This window comes from Schistocerca gregaria, chromosome 5 (genome assembly GCF_023897955.1).
Source record: "Schistocerca gregaria isolate iqSchGreg1 chromosome 5, iqSchGreg1.2, whole genome shotgun sequence".
Taxonomy (NCBI): domain Eukaryota; kingdom Metazoa; phylum Arthropoda; class Insecta; order Orthoptera; family Acrididae; genus Schistocerca; species Schistocerca gregaria.
In genome coordinates, this window is record NC_064924.1 from 549,165,596 (window position 1) to 549,193,576 (window position 27,981).

A 27,981-nucleotide genomic window follows, 5' to 3' on the forward strand; every position below is an offset into this window, starting at 1 on the left:
AACGCAGCAAATCGACGTGACCTGGACAAGTCGTTGAAAATTCATTGTAAAAATATTGAGCCATGCTGCTTCCATAACCGTCCATAATAGTGAAAGTGTTGTCCGGTACAGGATTTTGTGCAGGAATGCCATGAATGGTTCCAAATGGTCTCCACGTAGCCGAAAATAACCTTTTTCGGTCAATGATAGGTTCAGTTGGACCAAGGGACCCCTCCATTACGTCCCATAAATGTTCGTTGGTATACATGTCGGGAGATCTAGATGGCCAAATCATTCTTTCGAATTGTCCAGAATGTTTCTTCAAACTAATCGCGAACAATTGTGGTCCGATGATATGGCACATTGTTATCCACAAAGATTCTGCCGTTATTTGAAAACAGGAATGCCACGAATGGTTCCAAATGGTCTCCACGTAGCCGAAAATAACCTTTTTCGGTCAATGATAGGTTCAGTTGGACCAAGGGACCCAGTCCATTCCCTGCAAACACTGCTCATACTATGATGGATCCATCATCAGCTTGCACAGTGCCTTGTTGACAACTTGGGTTCATGGCTCTGTGGGATATGTGCCTCTCCAAAACCCGACTATCAGCTCTTATCAACTGAAATCATGACTCATCTGATCAGGCCACGGTTTTCCTGTGGTGTAGGGTCCAATCGATATGGTTACCAGCACAGGAGAGGCACCGCAGGTGATGTCGTGCTGTTAGCTAAGGTACTCGCGCCGATCGTCTACTCCAATAGTCCAGTAACGCCACTTCTCACCGCACTTTGCTAACGGATACATTTTTCGTACATCCCACATTGATTTCCGTGTTTATTTCACGCAGTGTTCGTTGTCTGTTAGGACTGACAATTCTACGCAAACGCCGCTGCTCTCGGTCTTTAAGTAAAAGGCCGTCGGCCACTGCCTTGTCCATGGTGAGAGGCAGTGGCTGAAATTTGGTATTCTCGGCACACTCTTGACACTGTGGATCTCGGAGTATTGAACTCCCTAACGATTTCCGAAATGGAATGTCCCATTTGTATAGTTCTAGCTACCATTCCGCGTTCAGAGTGTTAATTCCCGTTGTGAGGCTATAACCACGTCGGAAACCTTTCCAGATGCAGACAGTAGCATTGAATTTATGTGCAAAATTAGATCAGTATACTTTGTATGACGCTATGAACATTGAGATGCATGAAAAATTAGCTTTTGCTTAAAACAGAGTGCAAATTACCCGGACTGTATTCATCCAGTGTTTGATAAAAACAGCACTTAGCGGCTCACAACAAGCTCTAATCGTAATTTCAAACCTTTTTTCTCGCTTACGTGCTTAACGTCAAATATTTACCATATTAACTCATTTGTAAAGAAATCAGACGTTTGAAGCTATTACATGGGTGTTAGATTCTGTAAGGAACCGGGGATTTTCTGGTGATAACCGTAGCTATTATATTTCTCGCTATGAAAACGTACGTTTCGATGTCGTTTCTTGATACCAAGGAGGCACATAGGACGGTCAGATCAGCAAGGTGTAGCTGCTGTACTCGGTAGCTGTTAAAATCACCGATTATTCTTCGTTTTTTGCAGTCACCCTTATTAAAAAGTCTGCAACTGAATAACGCAACAGAATACTCTCAGTTCATTAACTGACACATGAAACTGTAATTGAAACGAAATTTTGTTTGTAGTAAGTAGGGAGAACAGTGTACCTGAATCACATAATGTATACTGGTCCGTATTTCGATCTAGTGGCCAGTTTTAGAATCACCTGAAGGAACATGCAATACAGTGAAACCCCTATTTTACGTTTTCGTACGGTCCGGATTTCAAAAGGCAAAATTGAGGAAAATGCATAACTAAGGAAAATGTTAGAACCCCCAAAGTATGAGCAACAATACATTTAATTGGCATATATGATTAAAAATCGCAATTCTCTCCAACACTTTGTATGAAACCTGTCTAAGTGAAGGAAATTACAATGTTTATACAATAATTTGTGGTACTGAATTTCATCAGTTCTTAAAATATCGCAGATGTGAACAGCAAGTAAAAACTCATCAAAAAAACTGAAATAGATAACTGGGCACAAGGTAATCGAGCTGTTTTTCAACAAGCTACGACTGCAAATTACTCGTTCAAAATACGCGTTTCTGATAGAGCGTACTTTGTTCTCTCCCAGAAAAAAGCAAAAATTAATGAACAAGTTGAATTAAACGAAAAACTTCACAGCAGGTAAGTGGTTAAACCGTAAGCGCGGACATCTGTTTAAAGACATACATAGTCTCTGTTGCTGTTACTATTTAATGCTTTTTTATGAGCTGCACTTCATATGCTCACCACCGTTAAAGTGTTATTTTGGGACTGATGATCAAAACAGGGACGTGAAAAAATGAGTTTACTTCCCCAACTGACATTACGAGCTTATTAGAAGTCGGCTCAGTGAATTCCTATACACCGTGTAAAATGTAAATTTGAAAGAAAGTTCAGGTGCTGCAGTTTCGCTTCATATTCTCTGTCACTGCTGCCATGTTTTTCCACTACTGCTGCAACCTGGCAGTGGCTGTACCATAAATGCGAGTGAAGCTAAATGTTACATCATCTACAGCTACATGGATACTCTGCAAATCACATTTAAGTGCCTGGCAGAGGGTTCATCGAACCACCTCACAATTCTCTATTATTCCAATCTCGTGTAGCACGCAGAAAGAATGAACACGTATATCTTTCCATACGAGCTCTGATTTACCTTATTTTACCTTGGTGATCGTTCCTCACTATGTAAGTCGGTGTCAACAAAATATTTTCGCATTCGGGGGAGAAAGTTGGTGATTGTAATTTCATGAGAAGATTCCGTCGCAACGAAAAACGCCTTTCCTTTAATGATTTCCAGCCCAAATCTTGTATCATTTCTGTGACACACTCTCCCATATTTCGCGATACTACAAAACTTCCTGCCTTTCTTTGAACTTTTTCGATTCACTCCGTCAGTCCTATCTGGTAAGGATCCCACACCGCGCAGCAGTATTCTAAAAAAGGACGGACAAGCGTAGTGTCGGCAGTCTCCTTAGTAGGTCTGTTACATTTTCTATGTGTCCTGCCCATAAAACGCAGTCTGTGGTTAGCCTTCCCCACAACATTTTTATGTGTTCCTTCCAATTTAACTTGTTCGTAGTTGTAATACCTAGATATTTAGTTGAATTTACGGCATTTAGTTTAGACTGATTTATCGTATAACCCAAGTTTAACGAGTTCATTTTAGCACTCTTGTGGATGACCTCACACTTTTCGTTATTTAGGGGCAACTGCCACTTTTCGCACCATTCAGATATCTTTTATAAATCATTTTGCAGATTGTTTTGATATTCTGATGACTATCAGTTGATAAACGACAGCGTCATCTGCAAACAACCGAAGACGGCTGCTGAGATTGTCTCCAAAATCGTTTGTATAGAAAAGAAACAGCAAAGGGCCTAAACGCTACCTTGGGGAACGCCAGAAATCACTTCTGTTTTACTCGATGACTTTCCGTCAATTACTACGAACTGTGACCTCTCTGACAGGAAATCGCAAATCCAGTCACATAACTGAGACGATATTCCATAAGCATGCAATTTCACTACGAACCGCTTGTGTGATACAGTGTCAAAAGCCTTCCGGAAATCCAGAAATACGGAATCGATCTGAAATCCCTTGTCAATAGCACTCAGCACTTCATGCGAATAAAGAGCTCGTTGTGTTTCAGAGGAACGATGTTTTCTAAACACACGTTGTGCTGGCAACAACGATCGAGAATTACATCAGGATTTCCTCCGTCATGTCTCCCCTCTCCAGAACGGCCTAAAATATTTGAAAGGGTACAGTACCGCCCGACATTGAAAATAGGTACAACATTCTTCGTTATTCTTGTCAGAACAACATATTTTTGTAATAATAATTCAATTTCACTTAATACACCGAAGCCGGATACCAGTGTAGGAAAGAATGACAATTTATTTATTTAACTGATCACATATGCACTCCTACAAAATAAATCCCTACATCCAATTTGGTGAGATCTGCGAAATGAATGAATGTATGGTCGTCTGCTAACCACAGATAGTGAATGTGCAATATGTGATCGTCTTTGAGACGGTCCTTTGGCCACCTTTGGTGGAACCAAAGAGATGAAATTTACCTGAGCTTTGAGCGCCTGAAATGTGGCTGACCAATGGGTAGCATGGTCTTCCCCCACCTCGACGGAGGTGCGAGATGACCTGCAGAACGGCCATGTTTCAGCACTTTGCCACTGGATCTTGTGTTGGTAAGACCTGTCTTAGGTGGAGACATGGTATGCATGTGAAATACTTAAGAGTAGTTTGGAATAATAATTTCTCTATTTCAGGAAATTTTGTGTGGAGAATTCAATGCCAGGCAGGTAATATTAATGGGATCCTAGTAATCTTGGGAAGTGGCCAACGGTTACAATGAAACCACGTGTAGCAATAAGTAGAAATACTTTCGACTGCTGAAGTTAAGCTGAATTACTAGCGTGTGTACTATAAGTTGGAAATATTTAAGAAATGGAGTCTGCAGGACTTGAAATTAGAGACGAGTACTTCCACGTGGTGAGTACTGTGTGAGTCTCAATCTGTGTATGAGACAAAGGATAAAGAGAAGTACTAGCCCATGTTATCATTTGAGGACTCGCGTGTGTGATGAATATGTTCTTAATATTACTTTGCGTGTTATGTTTCTGTGTGACGCTTGATTCAAACTATAATACTCTGAGAGCGAAGCAAGGTGAGTCAGCCGTCTATCCAGCAACGCCACTTAGCTTGCATTGCACAGGAAGACGTGCACATATCCTCCAGAGTTCATAGTAGGAAAGAAAATTACGAAGTGGGGCAGTGTCGCGTGAAACTGGGATGAATACTAATTGAAGTGGGGAAGCTGGAAGTGATGTGATTAAAACGTTGTGACTATTCCTTGTGTTGTATTCCATGTTGCCAGTGTGGTGTATTTCATGTAATTTAAGTATGTGTGGTTTGCATGGGAGAGTAGCAAGATAGGTTCAGAGGCAGCGGGTTATGCATGTTCCTTTTGCACCGCTCGGTCGGGAGGAAATTTTCGTGATGATGGGTGGGAGTCGAAGTGTGAGATATAGCAAAAGATCCACCTTCCTATCCAGAAAGTGCACTGTAGCGTTAAATAATTACAAGACCATAAGACAGAGAATCACCAATGTAAAACCATGCCCACTGGGCGGAATTTCTCATGTGTTATTGTTGTAGGTTATAGAATTTGTTTGTTTAGGTTATAGAATTTATCGGAATAAATAAGATAGAATAGAATAGAAGAATAAGATAGAATAAGAATAGTATGTTGTCATGATACCCAGGATTTATAATGTGTGCGCCATTCATATTCAGTGCGATGGCCACGTGCTGAACAAAAACGTTGGATAAGAAAGAAAATGTGGTATTGCCAGTCCGTAGTGAACAGTCAGAGTTGTGTAAATTACTAATAATCAGATGTGCGATATCCGTTTCCGTTGCGTAATATTCAAACAGGTGAATAATTTGTAACTTAATTGTGAATACTAGAGCTCATGTTACTTGATAAGTAAGAATGAATCCACTCTCTTGGCAGACCACTCATCTTGCGGGCCTGACTGCTTGATGCCACAGTATGAGCAATCCGCGAGCCGGATTCGATGAGAGGCCAGCGCGTGATCCCGATTGCCAGAAACCACAGGCTAATGCTCGAGGCTATCCGGACGGGCCTGTTGTTGATTTTTACTGTCGCCTAGAAAATGCTACTCTGTAAAATAAGACGTGAAAGACTTGGGTTATAATAGGCAACAGCAAAACTAGATGCTCGCAAACTGGTTTGCACATATAGAAGTAATATTCGTGTTTCTTACATAAAGGCATTTCACTTGGTATAACAGTCTTCATTTCTATCGGTATACGCTATAATCCTCCTTGACTGTTGTTGTTGTTGTCTTCAGTCCTGAGACTGGTTTGATGCAGCTCTCCATGCTACTCTATCCTGTGCAAGCTGCTTCATCTCCCAGTACCTACTGCAACCTACATCCTTCTGAATCTGCTTAGTGTACTCATCTCTCGGTCTCCCTCTACGATTTTTACCCTCCACGCTGCCCTCCAACGCTAAATTTGTGATCCCTTGATGAATCAAAACATGTCCTACCAACCGATCCCTTCTTCTAGTCAAGTTGTGCCACAAACTTCTCTTCTCCCAATCCTATTCAATACCTCCTCATTAGTTACGTGATCTATCCACCTTATCTTCAGTATTCTTCTGTAGCACCACATTTCGAAAGCTTCTATTCTCTTCTTGTCCAAACTAGTTATCGTCCATGTTTCACTTCCATACATGGCTACACTCCAAACAAATACTTTCAGAAACGACTTCCTGATACATAAATCTATATTAGATGTTAACAAATTTCTCTTCTTCAGAAACGCTTTCCTTGCCATTGCCAGTCTACATTTTATATCCTCTCTACTTCGACCATCATCAGTTATTTTACTTCCTAAATAGCAAAACTCCTTTACTACTTTAAGTGTCTCATTTCCTAATCTAATTCCCTCAGCATCACCCGATTTAATTTGACTACATTCCATTATCCTCGTTTTGCTTTTGTTAATGTTCATCTTATATCCTCCTTTCAAGACACTGTCCATTCCGTTCAACTGCTCTTCCAAGTCCTTTGCCGTCTCTGACAGAATTACAATGTCATCGGCGAACCTCAAAGTTTTTACTTCGTCTCCATGAATTTTAATACCTACTCCAAATTTTTCTTTTGTTTCCTTTACTGCTTGCTCAATATACAGATTGAATAACATCGGGGAGAGGCTACAACCCTGTCTCACTCCTTTCCCAACCACTGCTTCCCTTTCATGCCCCTCGACTCTTATTACTGCCATCTGGTTTCTGTACAAATTATAAATAGCCTTTCGCTCCCTGTATTTTACCCCTGCCACCTTTAGAATTTGAAAAAGAGTATTCCAGTCAACATTGTCAAAAGCTTTCTCTAAGTCTACAAATGCTAGAAACGTAGGTTTGCCTTTTCTTAATCTTTCTTCTAAGATAAGTCGTAAGGTCAGTATTGCCTCACGTGTTCCAACATTTCGACGGAATCCAAACTGATCTTCCCCGAGGTCTGCATCTACCAGTTTTTCCATTCGTCTGTAAAGAATTCGCGTTAGTATTTTGCAGCCGTGGCTTATTAAACTGATAGTTCGGTAATTTTCACATCTGTCAGCACCTGCTTTCTTTGGGATTGGAATTATTATATTCTTCTTGAAGTCTGAGGGTATTTCGCCTGTCTCATACATCTTGCTCACCAGCTGGTAGAGTTTTGTCATTACTGGCTCTCCCAAGGCCGTCAGTAGTTCTAATGGAATGTTGTCTACTCCGGTGGCCTTGTTTCGACTCAGGTCTTTCAGTGCTCTGTCAAACTCTTCACGCAGTATCGTATCTCCCATTTCGTCTTCATTTACATCCTCTTCTATTTCCATAATATTGTCCTCAAGTACATCGCCCTTGTATAAACCTTCTATATACTCCTTCCACCTTTCTGCCTTCCCTTCTTTGCTTAGAACTGGGCTGCCATCTGAGCTCTTGATATTCATACACGTGGTTCTCTTCTCTCCAAAGATCTCTTTAATTTTCCTGTAGGCAGTATCTATCTTACCCCTAGTGAGATAAGCTTCTACATCCTTACATTTGTCCTCTAGCCATCCCTGTTTAGCCATTTTGCACTTCCTGTCGATCTCATTTTTGAGACGTTTGTATTCATTTTTGCCTGCTTCATTTACTGCATTTTTATATTTTCTCCTTTCATCAATTAAATTCAATATTTCTTCTGTTACCCAAGGATTTCTAGCAGCCCTCGTCTTTGTACCTACTTTATCCTCTGCTGCCTTCACTACTACATCCCTCAGAGCTACCCATTCTTCTTCTACTGTATTTCTTTCCCCTATTCCTGTCAATTGTTCCCTTATGCTCTCTCTGAAACTCTGTACAACCCCTGGTTCTTTCAGTTTATCCAGGTCCCATCTCCCTAATTTCCCACATTTTTGCAGTTTCTTCAGTTTTAATCTACAGGTCATAACCAATAGATTGTGGTCAGAGTCCACATCTGCCCCTGGAAATGTCTTACAACTTAAAACCTGGTTCCTAAATCTCTGTCTTACCATTATATAATCTATCTGATACCTTTTAGTATCTCCAGGGTTCTTCCACGTATACAACCTTCTTTCATAATTCTTAAACCAAGTGTTAGCTATGATTAAGTTGTGCTCTGTGCAAAATTCTACTAGGTGGCTTCCTCTTTCATTTCTTAGCCCCAATCCATATTCACCTACTATGTTTCCTTCTCTCCCTTTTCCTACACTCGAATTCCAGTCACCCATTACTATTAAATTTTCGTCTCCCTTCACTATCTGAATAATTTCTTTTATTTCATCGTACATTTCTTCAATTTCTTCATCATCTGCAGAGCTAGTTGGCATATAAACTTGTACTACTGTAGTAGGTGTGGGCTTCGTATCTATCTTGGCCACAATAATGCGTTCACTATGCTGTTTGTAGTAGCTTACCCGCATTCCTATTTTCCTATTCATTATTAAACCTACTCCTGCATTACCCCTATTTGATTTTGTGTTTATAACTCTGTAGTCACCTGACCAGAAGTCTTGTTCCTCCTGCCACCGAACTTCACTAATTCCCACTATATCTAACTTTAACCTATCCATTTCCCTTTTTAAATTTTCTAACCTACCTGCCCGATTAAGGGATCTGACATTCCACGCTCCGATCCGTAGAACGCCAGTTTTCTTTCTCCTGATAACGACATCCTCCTGAGTAGTCCCCGCCCGGAGATCCGAATGGGGGACTATTTTACCTCCGGAATATTTTACCCAAGAGGATGCCATCATCATTTAATCATACAGTAAAGCTGCATGTCCTCGGGAAAAATTACGGCTGTAGTTTCCCCTTGCTTTCAGCCGTTCGCAGTACCAGCACAGTAAGGCCGTTTTGGTTAATGTTGCAAGGCCAGATCAGTCAATCATCCAGACTGTTGCCCCTGCAACTACTGAAAAGGCTGCTGCCCCTCCTTGACTTTGTGTACCTAAACTGTCGAAAGGCATCGATTACGAACTAATTTGAGCTACACGATGTGGAAAAGCGTATAAGTAATCGTCAAAATGGCAAATTAGAGCAGTGCTTTAATAAAGACTTAGTGCAAAGGAATGTAACTAAGAGGATCATCTTACAGTTAGAGTGGATAGTCGAATTAATCAAAATTTGTGTTTTAGTCACATTCAAACCACTCAATGAAGTAATTCGGTGGCCAGTACTAAAACCTAAAATTTCTTTCAAGTTCACGTAACAATCAGCAAGACGTGTACTGGTGACGTCCGCCATTGATTGCACTGGAGTAAATTCTCGCATTCAGCAGCCCAAAATTCCTTTTATTTATGTCAAAGTTCATACTCAGATCTTAATGATAGACAAACTATAAAGTGAGTGGATCACAGTAGCACACGACGTGATAATAATGACGTAGGGAGGCGTAATGTAGCTGTAATCTTTACTGTTACGAAATTTGGCAAGACAAATTTGTCCGTATAATTAAAATACACCCTCATTATCAATACATATGAACATTTATCACTTTAAAGCAACAGTAAACTCTCATGGGATCGCAACCAAGACAGAGATATGAAAAGTAATAGAAAAAAGTAATTATATAAGAAAAATAATAAAAATCACAGAAAATTAATTATAGAATAAGTAAAAATTACTATAATTTAACAGATTCAGAGGTTCCAACAGTTCTTTTGAATGTTAACTCCAAAAGTTAGAGGTCACTGTAGCTCACAGAACGAAATTTTCAGTCTGCAGCGGAGTGTTCGTTGCTATTGAACTTCTCACAACGTTAAAACTGTTTCCGTTTTAATCTGCGGAGAAGTTTCGTTATTGTCATTGTTTAAACGGTAGTTAAAGGTCTTAATTAATTAGATACAGTATGAGCTTCCAAATTAAATGGAGAATCTATTGTTACTTTCTGGCAAAGTTCATGTCCATAATATGAGCCGAATTTAATATTCGTAATGTGACATTCTGAATATAGCAAAATAGAACACAGATTCCGTTCCAGCTAATAATGACACGGGATTAGGCCCATGTTGTAGTCTTCATTCCGAAGACTAGTTTCATGCACCTCACGATGCGAGACTATCCTGCGCCAACCTCTTCACCTCTGCAGAACATCCGTTCCCTACTTCCGTTTGAATCTGCTTACTGATTCAGGCCGGGGTATTTCCTGACATGTCTCTGCTGGTCCTCGGGGCTCAGTTCGAAGCGGGAATCCTCACTGAAGACAGTTCTACTCCAACGACATTCCAGGCTGAAGGCGTGTCTAGAGACGCCCTGAACAGTGGTGGGATATCGACTTGAATGTCGCACGCCATGCGGCCGATAAACCAGAAGTGATGGTCTCGGATCCCGTTTCATGCAACAGCATTACCTCTTTGGTTGTCACTGGCGGCACCCTTATAGCACAGCGGTGCATAGACGATATTCTACGACCTGTTCTGCAATCCTAGGCATTCTACGCTTACATTTCAACAAGGTAATGCCTGCCCGCAAACGACGAGACTTTCTACTGCTTGTCTTCGTGACAAACCCTACCATGGCCACCAAGGTCGCCGGATCTCTCCGAAATTAATAACTTTTGGAGCATTATGAGCAGGCCTCCCCCCCCCCCCTCCTCCCCTCCCCCCCCCCAACTTGGGAATTATTACAACCTAATGCGGACAGAAGTCGGCAAGACATCCCTCAGGACGACATCTAACACCTCTATCAATCAATGCCATGCTGAATAAGGGTCAGACGTGGACCAATGTTTTGCAGACTTGCTCAATTCGTGAAGCTCTTTATCTCGAATAAATCATCCAATTTTTCTAAAATTGTGACTATTTTTTTTCTGTTCATGCACATTACACCGACGAAATCTGTCCCACTCGGATATTTCTCACTTGGCGCGTCGCTCTTTTCCTTCTTTTTTGCCTTAAAGCGTAGTATATGTTGTGGGAGTCAGTTATGTTCTCACTTGGTCCTACATTTCTCCAGAACCCACACTAATCTTCCACTTAGTTGGCTTCTACTAATTTTTTTTTCCATTCATCTGTAAATAATTCGTGCCAATAGTTTGCAAACATTACTTGAAAAATTGATGGTACAGTAGTGTGAAAACCTGTAAAAATGTCACAACAGGTAGCAGGGTATATGACATATTTCCAAACATCAAGCAGACGATATTTAGAAGCCATGTAATTCCATCTGAAAAGCATGATTCACTGCCTGACACGCCACGGACCAGACACTGAATATTTATACGGGGTAAAGAAACGTCCGACAAATATACGTTTGTGTGGTGACATTGATACATCAGATCATATTGTACTAGAATGCTCAGACTATGGAGATTTGGGAACTCAAATAACTAGCATTGGTACACTAGGCAAAGACAAATGGCACTTGGTGAACGAGATAGCAAATAGCATATCTCACAGGGAACTAAGAAAATATTGAGAGTATAAGAGAAACCGAACTGTAAGTGATAATGCTGAAACGAATACTACAAGCAAGTGAATGAATATTACTGAGCATTCACCGATGCCGAAATTAACTTATACACAGAGAACGATCAGAAGGAGTGGATATGTGACGAAGAACGTGGCAGTTATGGCAAAACTGGTGGAGTTGATGGGAACTTATAGGTGACATGTGGGCCTCCCACAAAGAGCAGGTAGCGAGGGGTTGTTGAATCCGTTAGGTCCCATTTGCTGAATCCAACGTGACTGCATACGACAACGCTTGCTCACCTGTGGCCCCATCTCAGAGCTGATGCGCTATGGACTTGGGATTGTTTGGGGATGGTATAAGTTTCCTGGAAATTTGGTTCTACGGTTCGACGACTCACTGGCATAGGAGCAAGTAATGGTAGCACGGATCATTGATGCAGACCGCAACATGGGCTTCCGGAAGACTATATCTGCCATAACCCTAATGTTTTCTAGTGATTAAAACTAAGAAACTTTAGGGTTCTGGCAGATATAGTCTTCAGGAAACCCATGTTGCGGTCTGCATCAATGATCCGTGCTGCCATTACTTGCCCCTATGCCAGTGCTACAGTGGTAGCTTAGATGATTCACAAATGTAGTATCATTGTTTAAAGTTCTTGGACAGTTTTACTTTTCATTTAATATTTTACAGATTTTCTATTTTCTTTGTAATTAATTTCACTTATTATTGAAAACTGAAATGCATTTAATACATTGTGCACGACTTACTGCAGCTATGTGAAAATACGACCTACATTGGAGTGTAGACGGCGGGTGTCACACGTGTTTGCACGTGTCTTCCCTGGAGTTGGAAGTAATTCATTCTTCCGGACGTCAGAGGGTATTTCGCCTGTCTCGTATATCTAGCACACAGGGTAGAATAGTTTTGTCATAGCTAACTCTTAGACGCAAGTCTATTGTTTTTGAGGGAATGTCGTCTAATCCACGGACCTTATTTCGAGTTGGTTTTTCAGTGTCAAATTCTTCTTGCAGTATCACATTTCCCATCTGATCTTCACCTACTTTTTCTTCTCCTTCCATGACATTGTCCTCAAGTTTGTTTTCCTCATACACACCCTACATGTATTTCACCTATCTTTCAGCTTTCCCTTTTTTGCTTAGTACTTTTCTGCCAAGGCGTCTTTAATTTTCCCCTTTGCTATGCATGCTTGCGTCGCATTTATCCTCTAGCCATTCCTATTTGGCTATTCTACGCTTTATGTCAATATAATTTTTTAGATGTCTGCATTCCTTTTCGTCTGCTTCATTTGTCGTACTTTTATATTTCCTCCATTCGTCAATTAAATTTAGTACCTCCGGTGATATCCAAGAAATTCCACTAGGTGTTGTTTTTTACCCATTTGATCCTCTGCTATCTTCACTATTCCATCTCTCAAAGCTACCCAGTAGTCTTCTACTGTATTTTTTCCCCTGTGCTTCTAGTCAATAGTGGCCTAACGCTCCCTCTGACACTCTTATTACCTTCCGAATCCTTGATTTTATCCAGTTCCCATCCCATTAATTTCCTACCTTGCGCAGTTTTTTCAGTTTAAATCTGCATTTCATAACCAATAAATTATGGCCAGAGTCCACATCTCCATCTATAAATGCTTACAGTTTAATTTTTGGTTTAGAAATGTCTGTTTGACCATTATACACTCCTCGAAATGGAAAAAAGAACACATTGACACCGGTGTGTCAGACCCATCATACTTGCTCCGGACACTGCGAGAGTGCTGCACAAGCAATGATCACACGCACGGCACAGCGGACACACCAGGAACCGCGGTGTTGGCCTTCGAATGGCGCTAGCTGCGCAGCATTTGTGCACCGCCGCCGTCAGTGTCAGCCAGTTTGCCGTGGCATACGGAGCTCCATCGCAGTCTTTAACACTGGTAGCATGCCGCGACAGCGTGGACGTGAACCGCATGTGCAGATGACGGACTTTGAGCGAGGGCATATAGTGGGCATGCGGGAGGCCGGGTGGACGTACCGCCGAATTGCTCAACACGTGGGGCGTGAGGTCTCCACAGTACATCGATGTTGTCGCCAGTGGTCGGCGGAAGGTGCACGTGCCCGTCGACCTGGGACCGGACCGCAGCGACGCACGGATGCACGCCAAGACCGTAGGATCCTACGCAGTGTCATAGGGGACCGCACCGCCACTTCCCAGCAAATTAGGGACACTGTTGCTCCTGGGGTATCGGCGAGGACCATTCGCAACCGTCTCCATGAAGCTGGGCTACCGTCCCGCACACCGTTAGGCCGTCTTCCGCTCACGCCCCAACATCGTGCAGCCCGCCTCCAGTGGTGTCGCGACAGGCGTGAATGGAGGGACGAATGGAGACGTGTCGTCTTCAGCGATGAGAGTCGCTTCTGCCTTGGTGCCAATGATGGTCGTATGCGTGTTTGGCGCCGTACAGGTGAGCGCCACAATCAGGACTGCATACGACCGAGGCACACAGGGCCAACACCCGGCATCATGGTGTGGGGGGCGATCTCCTACACTGGCCGTACACCTCTGGTGATCGTCGAGGGGACACTGAATAGTGCACGGTACATCCAAACCGTCATCGAACCCATCGTTCTACCATTCCTAGACCGGCAAGGGAACTTGCTGTTCCAAAAGGACAATGCTCGTCCGCATGTATCCCGTGCCACCCAACGTGCTCTAGAAGGTGTAAGTCAACTACCCTGGCCAGCAAGATCTCCGGATCTGTCCCCCATTGAGCATGTTTGGGACTGGATGAAGCGTCGTCTCACGCGGTCTGCACGTCCAGCACGAACGCTGGTCCAACTGAGGCGCCAGGTGGAAATGGCATGGCAAGCCGTTCCACAGGACTACATCCAGCATCTCTACGATCGTCTCCATGGGAGAATAGCAGCCTGCGTTGCTGTGAAAGGTGGATATACACTGAACTAATGCCGACATTGTGCATGCTCTGTTGCCTATGTCTATGTGCCTGTGGTTCTGTCAGTGTGATCATGTGATGTATCTGACCCCAGGAATGTGTCAATAAAGTTTCCCCTTCCTGGGACAATGAATTCACGGTGTTCTTATTTCAATTTCCAGGAGTGTATAATCAATCTGAAATACTCCAGTGTCTCTAGGTCCCTCGCACCTATATAACTTTCTTTCATTATTCTTAAATCAAATATTAGCCATAGTTAAATTATGCTCTGTTCAAAATTCTATCAGGCGGCTTCCTCTTTCGTTACTTCTTCCTAGTCCATATTATCCTACCATTTTTGCTTGTCCTTTTCTCAAACTGCCGCATTTGCATCCCACATCACAATTAAATTTTCGTCTGCTTTCATCATGTTGTTGTTGTTGTTGTTGTTGTTGTTGTTGTGGTCTTCAGTCCTGAGACTGGTCTGATGCAGCTCTCCATGCTACTCTATCCTGTGGAAGCTTCTACATTTCCCTGTACTTACTGCAACCTACATCCTAATCTGCTTAGTGTATTCATCTCTTCCTCTACTATTTTTACTCTCCATGCTGCCCTCCAATGCTAAATTTGTGATCCCTTGATGCTTCAGAACATGTCCTACCAACCGATCACTTCTTTTGGTCAAGTTGTGCCACAAACTTCTCCTCTCCCCAATCCTTTTCAATACTTCCTCATTAGTTATATGATCCACCCATCTAATCTTCAGCATTCTTCTGTAGCACCACATTTCGAAAGCTTCTATTCTCTTCTTGTCTAAATTATTTATAGTCCATGTTTCACTTCCATACATGGCTACACTCCACACAAATACTTTCAGAAACGACTTCCTGATACTTAAATCTATACTTGATGTTAACAAATTTCTCTTCTTCAGAAACGCTTTTCTTGCCATTGCTAGTCTATATTTTATACCCTCTCTACTTCGACCATCATCAGTTATTTTAGCAAAACTCCTTTATTGCAAGTGTCTCATTTCCTAATCTAATTCCCTCAGCATCATCAGACTTAATTCGACTACATTCCATTATCCTCGTTTTGCTTTTGTTGATGTCCATTTTATATCCTCCTTTCAAGACACTGTCCATTCCATTCAACTGCTCTTCCAAGTCCTTTGGTGTCTCTGACAGAATTACAATGTCATCGGCGAACCTTAAAGTTTTTATTTCTTCTCCATGGATTTTAATCATACATTCTTTCAATTCCTTCATTATCATGTGACGGTCCGCTTATCTCGGGCGTCTTAAATTAACTAAACCCAGAGAGCGAACGAGGTAAGTAATTCAGAATGGAAATTTATGTAGACAGCTGAAGGGGACAGTCACTTTCCAGATCCGGGGGAACTTTCATGTTGTTAATATGAACTGAAAACTGTTGGACAAAGCCTAGAATAACTTCTGAGTCGACGCTGCTGGTGAAGGATCGATGAACAGCGTAGCTGGTCAATAGCTGTGGGCAGTAGGTTTAAATGGTTCAAATGGCTCTGAGCATTATGGGACTTAACTTCTGACGTCATCAGTCCCCTAGAACTTAGAACTACTTAAACCTAACTAACCTAAGGACATCACACACATCCATGCCCGAGGCAGGATTCGAACCTGCGACGGTAGCGGTCTCGCGGTTCCAGACTGTAGCGCCTAGAACCGCTCGGCCACTCCGTTCGGCGTGGGCAGTAGGCAGGGCTAATTAGGCCAGTGCCAAACAACCCGCCGGCGCAGAAATAGATGTTTTAAGAAAATGTTAGAAAAAATTACTGTACATTCGTATCTGTATGTGGTTTGGTAACCACACTTGTACCCTCAATTCACACCGGCAACATACAGAATGCAGATACACACAAAATTTGAATTTTTGTCTGGGGCAAAGGGCAATAGTGTACCAGACGTTAATTGAAAGTGTTCGAGTCCCTCAGTCCGAACATTTCTTTTGCTGGTGGTGGTGGTGGTGGTGGTGGTGAGTGTTTAACGTCCCGTCGACAATGAGATCATTAGAGACGGAGCGCAAGCTCGGGTTAGGGAAGGATTGGGAAGGAAATCGGCCGTGCCCTTTCAAAGGAACCATCCCGGCATTTGCCTGAAACGATTTAGGGAAATCACGGAAAACCTAAATCAGGACGGCTGGAGACGGGATTGAACTGTCGTCTTCCCGACTGCGAGTCCAGTGTGCTAACCACTGCGCCACCTCGCTCGGTTCATTTCTTACGAGAGATTTCCATTGGTCATCAGACGAATGCCGGAAACAGGAATCCCCTCCCAGACATTCCCAACGGGGAACTCCCTCCGCTCCCAGTCCCACCTTGCTCTGATGTTTGGCTGTGGGAAACAAAGTGCAGCAACATCCAAACCTAACCTGCATCTCACTTCCGTTTTACGGCATGTTGTTGTCAAACACTATCAGTCGTCCAATCATTTTTATTTTAACCACTCACTGTTTTAGTTACTCCATGCAATACAAAGTCCTTGATACCGGCAATGTAACTGATGTGCAGATTAAAAAAAAAAAATTAAAAAAAAAACTGATTGTAACCGTTTCAGACAACATTCAAATATATAAAAAATGCTTTTCTCATATGTTGTTTACAATCCTTTGACAGTAATAAAACTGATCATTCATAATAAGTAAATTTTCGAAAAAAAATCACACTTGCAAAAAAGAATAAAATTAAATATTGCAATAGTAGTATCCTGTTACAGTGTCAGGTATTGTGTTACGTCACAGCAGGTGCTTCAGCGCAGTGGCCAGAGGTTTTTTTTTTTTTTTTTTTTTACAAAAAACTGAATTTTCAGGTTCAGAAATAACAAACACTGAAGAAAGTAAGAGCTCGGAGCTTCATTCGACGATTCACATTTTTCAAACAAAAAAAAACAGCAGTGATATAACGCTGTCGGTGCAGCACACTTTCCCTAATTGTGACGCTGAACATTTTACTGATATTTTTCGCTGAACTTTGTTTGTCGACATCTTCATCTCAAGGAGCACATATGTACATTAGAACTGCATCACTACCGCACCAGAAAGTCTACGATACTTACATAGGAAGGCTCTGGTTCCCTCGTAACTCCACACAGGCCAGAAACATTACACTGTCAGCCGTAGGCAGTACAAATTAAATTACTGCTCTCTAACGAGGGGGTACTTCCGGCGGCCCGTCTAGCCTCGAAGGCAGTAAAAGCGATGTCGGTCGATCAGAAGCCGGCGGCCGCAGTTGTATCGTTTTATGGCTCACAGACCCCACAGTCATAAAAGAGAAGGTAGGGAAACAAGATGAGCCGAAACCAGCCGCCAGACGTACACGTCACGGAATACTGCGGGGTCCTGCGACGAAAAGCACACCGGCTGGTAGAGGAGGCTATCCCACCGTAGCCCTTCCCGGGCACTCTGACACTGTATTCCGCACAGTTAACGAAACCTCACTATTACTAGTAAGGCAAGTTTCGCTGTGACACAAATTCTCACGCGTAATGGATGTATGCTAATATTTCAAACAATATTGATTATATGTGGTATCCTTACCAGATAGGACGGAGTACATCGAAAAAGTTCAAATAAAGGCAGCACGTTTTGTATTATCGTGAAATATGGGAGAGGGTCTCACAGAAATGATACAGGATTTGGGCTGTAAAACATTAAAAGAAAGACCTTTTTCCGTTGCGACGTAATCTTCTCACGAAATTCCAATCACCAAGTTTCTCATCCGAATGCGAAAATATTTGGTTGACACCGACCTACATTGGGAGGAACGATCACCACGATAAAATAAGGGAAATCAGAGCTCGTTATACGAGATTGGAATAATAGAGAATTGTGAAGGTGGTTCCATGAACCCTCTGCCAGGAACTTAAATGTGATTTGCAGAGTATCCATGTAGATGTAGATATCCAAACAAGGTTCTCAGTGAGTCGTAGTATGCGAAAGGGTAAGTGTTTTACCGAATAGTCCCGACTTCTAACATATTTTTATCCATTGCAACTTGAAGTGCGACAGTGATATTTCATTCCCCTATCCCTTTAGTCTGGAGGAATGGTCTCCTCCATGTCTCTGAACTGTGGGACACACAAAGTTGTGCATACTGACGGTTAGTATGGGCTGACTTGAAGTATGGGCCACTTGGCCTCTGTCTGGTTTGCCGTTAAACAGCGGACGCTTGCAACGCTTTGAATAATACGCAGACGTCACTTGGCCGTTTGGTAGAACTTGAAGGATGTAGCTAGTGAAGTTGTGTCACATTTAAATTTTATTTGCCTTTGAGTGTCGAAGCTTGTGAACGGCATTATCTCCAGTATCGGTTTGCACTTCTGAATGTGATATGTAATATTATCATCCAAGTATTGAAAGGGTACAGTACCGCCCGACATTGAAAACAGGTACAACATTCTTCGTTATTCTTGTCAGAACAACATATTTTTTGTAATAATAACTGAATTTCACTTAATACACCGAAGCCCGATACCAGTGTAGGAAAGAAGGACAATTTATTCATTTAACTGATCACATGTGCACTCCCACAAAATAAATCCCTACATCCAATTTGGTGAGATCTGTGAAATGAATGAATGTATGGTGCTCCCCCACCTCGGTGGAGGTGTGAGATGACGTGAAGAATGGCCATGTTTCAGCACTCTGGTGCTGGATCTTGTGTTGGTAAGACCTGTCTTAGGAGTGCTCCATAAAGACAAAAGAGTGGAGAGCATGGTTCGCATGTGAAATACGTAATAGTAGTTTTGAATAATTATTTCTCTATTTCAGGAACTTTTGGGGGGAGAATTAAATTATAGGCAGGTAATATTAGGGGGATCGTAGTAATCTTCGGAAGTGACCAACGGTCACAATGAAACCACGTGTAGCAATAAGTTGAAATACTTGCGAGTGCTAGTACTAAGTTGAAATACTTCCGAGTGCTAAAGTTAAGCTGAATTACTGGCGTGTGTACTATAAGTTAGAAATATTTAAGAAATGGCGTGTGCAGGATTTGAAACTAGAGACGAGCACATCCACGTGGTGAGTACTGTGTGAGTCTCAGTCTGTGTATGAGACAAAGGATAAAGAGAAGTACTCGTCCAAGGTATCAGTTGAGGGCTCGCCTGTTTGAAGAATATGATCTTAATATTACTTTGAGTGTTATGTTTCCGTGTGACGCTAATACTCTGAGAGAGAAGCAAGGTGAGTCAACCGTCTATCCAGCAACGCCACTTGGCTTTGCATTGCACAGGAAGACGTGCATATATCCTCCAGAGTTCGTAGCAGGAAAGAAAAGTTACGAAGTGGGGCAGTGTCGTGTGAAACTGGGATGAATACTAATTGAAGTGGGGAAGCTGAAAGTGAAGTGATTCTAACGTTGTGACTATTCTTTGTGATTGTATTCTTTGTTGCCAGTGTGATGTATTTCACGTAATTTAATTATCTGTGGTTTGAATGGGAGAGTAGCAAGATAGGTTCAGAGCTAGTGGGTTATGCATGTTCCTTTTCGTACCGCTCGGTCTGGAGGAAGTTTTCGTGATGATGGGTGTGAGAGTCGAAGTGTGAGATATAGCAAAAGATCCACCATCCTATCCAAAAAGTGCACTGTAGCGTTAGATAATTACGAGAGCATAAGGTAGAGAATCACCAATGTGAAGCCATGCCCACTGGGTGGCGTTTCTCATGTGTAATTGTTGTATAAAATGTAATGGTGTGTTTAGGTTATCTTTGAATCATAATAGAATTTATCAGAATAAAAAACATAGTGAAAAGAAAAAGATTGGTGGCCTTGTTCTTCGAATAGTGTGTAGTCATGATATCCAGAATTTATATTGTGTGCGCCATTCATATTCAGTGCTATGGCTACGTGTTGATCAAAGCCGTTGGATATGAAAGAAAATGTGTTATTGCCAGTGCGTAGTGTACGATCAGAGTTGTGTAAATTACTAATAGTCAGATGTGCGTTATCCGTTTCCGTTGCGTAATATTCAAACAGGAGAATAATTTGTAGCTTAATTGTGAGTACTAGAGCTCATAATCAGTCATTGATGTCACTCGATAAATAAGAATAAATCCACTCGCTTGGCAGACCACTCATCTTGCAGGCCTGACTGCTTGATGCCACAGTATGAGTAAACCATGTGGGTGGCTTCTAGTATTAAAGTTTATGTAGCCTAATATAGACTATACTTTAATAATGAAACCCTACTCACTCCAGCCAGTTTTTGTTTCAGACACGTTTGAGGTTGCAGTGGCAGTTGAGTAGTATGGGTAACACCACTGTCGGGTGGTATAGGCCATGTAAGTATAGCTTTTTTATGACTTTAGGGCGCGGTCCCTAGGTTCAAGAGGAGGCCGACCCGTGAGGATCGCTGTGAATGGCTCTATACTGCAATGAAGCAAACGGTTTAAAGCGTTTTGCAAGGCGAAACAATCGAAACAGATGCTGTGGAACGTTTCACTGTTACTAGGACTACACTGCAAACGAGATTAAAATCAGTTTCAAGGAATCAGCACACACCTATGACACCTCAGATGCCATTTTTGAAACCAAGGTTATTTTGTGGGAAATATTTCGAAGAAATCCGGATCCACTGTGAAATGTGCGGAGGCTGGGCGCATGAACTTCTTGCAGACATTGAAGATCGATTGTATTAAACTGAAAACCCTTCTTTATTTTACTTTTAACTCTGATTATTAGACAAGCATAGTTTAACTCATTTGCAAAACATCAAAGCACTAAAATATAGCCGGCCGGAGTGGCCGAGCGGTTCTAGGCGCTACAGTCTGGAACCGCGCGATCGCTACGGTCGCAGGTTCGAATCCTGCCTCGGGCATGGATGTGTGTGATGTCCTTAGGTTAGTTAGGTTTAAGTAGTTCTAAGGTCTAGGGGACTGCTGACCTCAGTTGTTAAGTCTCATAGTTCTCAGAGCCATTGAACCATTTTTTTTCACATCCACTCCAATGTCGAGCCAGCACTGTCGACGAAGATATTCTGTCAATTACGGCCATGCAGATCAGATGGCGGTCATTCTGTCCTGTGGTCACATTGTGTGGCCCAGCACCCGTTCGCCCCTGGGACCAACACTTTTCTACGCATTGGTTTCACACATGCATCACTGCCGCCGAAGCAAGCCCTGTACGAGCCACAATGTCACGTTTCTCGGAGAGCAGTCATTCTGCGCCGTTCGAAATCATTCATTTGCTATCGAGCGAGGTGGCGAAGTGGCCAGCATACTGGACTCACACTCTGGAAGACGACGGTTCACCTCCCAGTCTGGCCATCCAGGTTTAGGTTTTCCCTGATTACACTAAAGCGCTCCAGTAAATACAAGGACGGTTCCTTTGAAAAGGGCACGGCGGGTTTCCTTTCCCATCCTCTCATAAACCGAGCTTTTGCTCCGTCTCTAATGACTGCGCTGCCGACGGGACCTTTACACACTAAGTTTCCTTCCTTTTTTTCATTCACATGCTGATACTGCGTCCTTGGACCTCGGTGAGACATACAGGCACTTGTTTGCACGTTTCCACTTCGTTCGACTGCACTGCACCGATTGAGCGTGGAGTGATACTGACCCGTCTGGCCGCATAAGAAAGGGCGCTGCTGGTCCTGCGAGCACATCTCTCTGCAGTCTTAATAATTTATTATTGTTGTGCTGCTTTAGACATCCTCCTCCGACGACTTTGGACTGATTCAGACCACTCAATATGTGTGTTTCTGTTTTACAAGCAGCGTTGTGCATTGTTAATTGAATTTTGGCGTTTGGACGTTGTGAAGCAAACCAATCGCTGTATCTCGTGTGAGATACAGAGGCGCGCGAGTACGCTGGACTTACCCCAGTTCACTGCAAGTAGCGCCACGTCACTTAACGCGTCTGCATGTAGCGCACAAGTATTGCACCACAATTTAGTATGAAATTAAAAATCAAAATTTATGTTTAAAACTTTGTTAAATTATAGTTTAGTGTAATAATGTTCCAAGTAACAAGTTTTGATGTTCTAAACTTAATAGTTTACGGAAAAATGCCATTTTAAGAGAAAAATCAGAGACGCTAATAATGACGCTAGGAAGCCAGAAGTTGGTCAGATGGTGCAGTTAGAAGTTATAAATAAGGGGTGCTGGTTTCCAAAACTATAAAACAAAAATTACCGCCAGAATCCACGTTTTTCGGAAAAAAAATCAGAGGCGCTAAATAAAGGACTTAGAAACTTGAAAATTTGTTTTTTGCTTCAGTACACCTTAAAAATAATAACAGAGAGTCCACGGTAATCTACCTCCGATAGTTTTTGAATAATTAAATAAAAGTTAATTTTGTAACTAAAATGTACTTAAGTGTTGTAGATTAAGTACTTGAAGTTTTAACGATAGAGGATTTTGGTTAAACCAGATGATCAAATATATCAAATAATAGAGCTACACCAAGTTTAAGTCTTGTAACATAAATAGCAACTGATATAAGTCTTAGCAAAGGTATGGTTCAGAGGTAATAATGTACCGTTAATTCCATTAAATAAATTCTATTAAGCAAAGTTTTCATTCTAGCGAGCTGAAACTTTCTACGTGCTTTTAAACTGCTTATTTGCATACCAGCAAAAATTAAGAAGTTTCTGAAGTAATTGGTAACTATATTATTAAAGATTATGTGCCGAGATGGCGGTCGTTTGTAGACTGCCGCCGTATGCAAATAGACAGACAACAGATGTTCTCTCGGCAGTCCGCACCGGCACGTTATAAATACAGCCCCTGAAGCAGTAGGAAGGTTCACTTCGCTCTCAGACACTGTGAGGTCCACGCCAGTTAAACGTCTGGTCGCGCTCTGCCTCGGATGACGTCAGAGCCGAGCTGTGACATGCGCGTATTTGGCAGTGAAAACGGATAGTAAACTCGCGAGGACTGTACACCGTCCTGGATCGTTTAGAATTCGGTAAAATAACTGTTAGTCTGCCGTCCATGTGAAATTCAATTCCGCGTGGCAAGTGGTGAATTTATTTCCACGTTTATGGCGAGCATTAAATTTTGAACATTGATTGACAACTTTCAATTGAGTGATGTTAGTCTGGTAGGAAGTTACCGTAGAGACCGCCTCTGAACTGCTAAAGGTTCTCTTAGATTAGAAAGACTTGTTTTTAATTGAACGTAACGCAATTTTAAGTGTTATTTGTGAGAAACTTTAATTAAATTAAATCTTTATTGGAACTTTGAACTTTTACTGAAGTCATAGTCGTGATCCCGCAAAGGAATGGGAAATAGACACTTTTCTTTCAGTGGGCTGGACCGGAATGTGGCTGGAAACTAAGATCAGTATGTTTCCCTTCGCTTTCTGGCTGACCACCAAATTAGTTGCCAGACTCACGTGATTAAAGACGGCATCAAAACTTTAAAACCAGTAAAGTAACGTGCTCGCTGCCCCACAGTTGTACCTGGTGCCATCGAGACGTCGCGCTGTCAGCCAGAGGCTTTCTTTGAAATCCGTTGCCTAAACACGCTGGCAGCCAATCAGATGACGCACGTGTCGCTGATCGCACCTTCTCTTCCAGAGTCTCTCCCCTTCCCTCCGCTAGTCAATAGCAGCCAGTCAGTCGTATATCCACTTAAAATATTCCCCGTCCGCTGCTGCGCGCGTTAATCTCCACAGCGGCGCCGTAAATGCCGTAGTGATGTGAGTGTCGGCCTCTCTTCAGTGCCATGCGGTGGGTGACGTCACAGCCGCCTGCTCGGACCTCGCAGATTCCTCTGTCCTGAGCCAAGCGCGGGCCGGGTCCTTGAAACCGCCGATTAACCCGAAAAGGCATCCTTTCTCCACAGGCAACAGGGGCCGAGACTCCTTGTGTTCCTCCCATCTGACCAAAGAACAAATGAGCCTTGGTGTTTATCCCTCTGAACTCTATGTTCTTTACTCAACGTACATCTTCGAAGAGAAGATTACTTTGACTCTGAAGACAATTTACTGCAGTGTTAACGTGTTTCGAGTATCATGGCCGCAGGTGCTAAAACGGTGTAAACGAGCTTTTATACTGTATTGCTGCAAAATGCTAAGAGGATCGTAAACGGGAAGAATTGCGTTCCTACTTTGACAAAGGCCAGTCAACAGTTTATTTCCATCAAATGTCATCGTGCGCTTAACGGAGCTCAGCCTTCACTTCTGTAGGCGTCTAAATGTACGGAAAACTCTCTTAGACATCAACACAAACATCATTTTATCCTGAGGATCGTCATAGACAAAGAAATGCTTCCAGATGAATCTTCCAATCTGCAACGATTTGAACATAAGTAAGCCAAGATAACTAAACCCCGCAACGTTTACGATCCCAGTTTCCGCCAATCTGGTTTTGCCACTATTGTGCGCAAAATAGCATATTTTGTACTTACTTGGTACGTGACGTACCACTAGAACCTTGCAATTAACTAGTGCGTGAACTAGAAATTACTACTTATTTCATGTTAAATATGGAGTAGTAAACCTAACCTTGGTTTAGTAACAAAGTAACATTTTTGTCCCTTTAGTGTTCTACAGTTAAAGAAACATCTTGAGGGGAAAAAAAAAGAAAAAAACAGTGTGCTTAACTGAGGCTTGAAGGTTCCTTTGATTCTGAGAATTATTTGCAGCTGGGTTAACGTGTTTCGAGTATTACATTCACAAGTGGTGAAACGGTGTAGAGAGGCTATTATGCTGCATTACTGCTAAATACTAGGAGCACCATAAATGGGAAGAATTGTGTTCGTGTTCCTTCCTTGACGAAGACAAGCCAACAGTTTACTCCCATCAAATATTGCCGTGCGTTTGACACAGCTCAACCTTCGCTTCGGCAAACGTCTAATGTACAGAAATTCCTCTTAGACCTCGACAAAAATAACGCTCTATCCTGATGATTATCGTAGACAAAGAAATTATTTCAGACGAATATTGCAATCTTCAATGAACTGAACATACTTAAGGAGATTCACTGGCAAAAAACAAAAACCAATGTGCTTAACCGGGAAATGAAGACAAACCGTTATCAACTGAGCCTTTCGTGCAAGCCTCATATCTTCAGTCTGTGGCTATATACCTTCTACTATTCCGAACTCCACAGCTACAACTCTTGGCAGAGAGAGGCTGCCCAGTGATTACCACTTCAGGAGCAATATTGCCGGGTATACTATATCTTCCTTAAAAAAAAAAAAAAGTCAAGCAGGCACTTCTTTCGCGACGTCAGCTCAGTGTGGTTTATCCAAGATTTTTCCAGTGGGTACATTTCATCCCTAATGTCCAATCTTGCAAATGTCATATGCTCTTCTTTGCACATAAAAAGTTTTCCAGCCAGAAATTTTATCAACTGTGCGGTTGTCTGGAACTAAAAGAGTGCCCTATGTGAGTACCCCTACAATTCATATTTCACACTGTGATGCAAGACCCTCAAGAGCAGTGATGCCATGCTTCCAGCTGAGGAGGTTATCAAAGCCAAACATTATTAACAAAAAAATATTGTTTTTTAAGAACTACAATTTGAATATCATTTTTTTGTATCTCCTCTAGGTGACGGAGAAGCCTTGATGACGTGGTAAGAAGCAGAAGGTATGTAACATTAAAACTTAGAAAACAAGACCGAGTTATGTCGGCTCCAAAAACACATCCACATTAGTCAGCTGACGAATGAACTGGTACGTTGAAATAGGATCTTTGTGCCTTCCTAATCCTTTAGATAGACTTTAAGGAAACAACACGTACTAGTGTGGTCAGCGTAGTCTACCGCCAAGCCATTTGCACCTGCGATTTAGATGTCACCTTGGGAAAAGCCTTATTGCGTTCAGAAGGCGTAGAAGAACACGGAAAGCAGCTACTTCGACAAACAACTGTCTATCTCGGCTTACTAGCTGTGAGCAGTGATGGCACCTTGGGTAATGTGACGATGTACGACAATCACCGCGCATCGGTATTAACCACACTGCTACTCAGATAACGCTGGAATATTCTGCTGCCGCTGTGTCGCTACGCATCCGTCTCACTCACTCTCTAGCCTTATCTAATGCTTCTTGTTACCTATGAATTGCATTTACTCAGTTATCACAGCAATGTCTGCTGGTCGTCTTTTTGGTGCCAATATTACTCTTTATATTCAATAGGAAACACTTTCCCAGTGTACCGTAAAACATTCAGTTAGTCACGAGGCGGCTTTTGGCTTCTTAGGTCATCGTCAGATGACAGTTGAATGCCGCAAACACGGACAAAATTACGTGCGACTTTCACAGATATTACTTAAACAGAACATTAAAAAAGTGATGACATTTAGAGCGTTTACTTCGCGTATAAATAATTACATTTAACAAAAAATGAAAAAAATTAAATATTTTATGTGTAAATCGTTGCGTTTAACAATAGATGGAAAAGAAAGCGGAGATTGCAACTGTAAACTAATACTTCAATAACTAAAAGTTAATTTAATAGAGAGGCAAAAGAAACAGTTTCGTCATTTAAAACTGAACTGGGATTCTGCGTCAGATGGTTATTGAGTTCAAGTAATTCCAGCAGGAACATCTCTCTGTTTTTGTTAACAGTATGTAAAACTTCACAGTCTACATCACGTGGATGGTTTTCTGTTAAAAGATGATCCAAAAAGTCTCCAGCTGTTCTCATGCTCCGATTACCTAATTGCCACAGCTCTGTCTCCTGACCAAGATATACTTATCAACAGTGCTTGCATGTGAGCTTATACACACCTGTCTATGTCAATGAACAAATGTTTTGAATAAATATGTCACCCATTTTGGATATTCTGTATTAGTAATATCTGTGTAAGTCGCACCTCATTATATCTTTGTTTGCGACATTCAGTTTTACTTGAAAAACCGCCTAAGAAGCTGCAAGTTGGTTTGTGATCAGATGAATATTTTTCATATCATTTAGAAAGAATTTTCCATTTAATATTACCGTAAAGTTCTGACACATCACCGGCAAATTCATTTATTACTTTTATTATTATTATTATTATTATTATTATTATTTATTATTATTATTGTTATTAATATCATTATTATTGCTGTTATTATGAAGTTGGTATACTTTAATTTTATGTGCCTCTTTTAGACAATAATATACAGGATAATGTGTGTTTTATTTGAGGCTAAGTACGAAGTATTTTTACAAAATCCTCTGGTGGACATGTATACTGTTCAGATATATTGTGGTTTGCAATCCAGACATCTTGTAGCGTGTTACTTTATCTAATTGTGTTATCATTCGTGTACTGCTGCTGCTTTATCTCAGTCATATGGAAGCGTTGTCACCAAATCTCACACATTTTCTTTTCGGTAAATCTGATAAGGTCAAAAAATGCTCATTTACGTAGACAGAAAACAATTTCGATTCAGAAACTTTGGAGTTCACTATCTCCACACTGTTATTCCCTTCTTAACGTGTGACTGAATGTGTCCCAATGAATAAAATTTTGCTACAGTTTTCACCCACAGCT

General features: G+C 41.8%; 1 protein-coding gene across 1 annotated transcript in view; it reads right to left on the reverse strand.

Annotated features, from left to right (window-relative positions):
* LOC126272309 (uncharacterized) overlaps positions 1-27,981 on the reverse strand; it is a 1,180,107-nt gene that overhangs the window by 607,043 nt on the left and 545,083 nt on the right. The gene's annotated exons all lie outside the window — the stretch shown is intronic.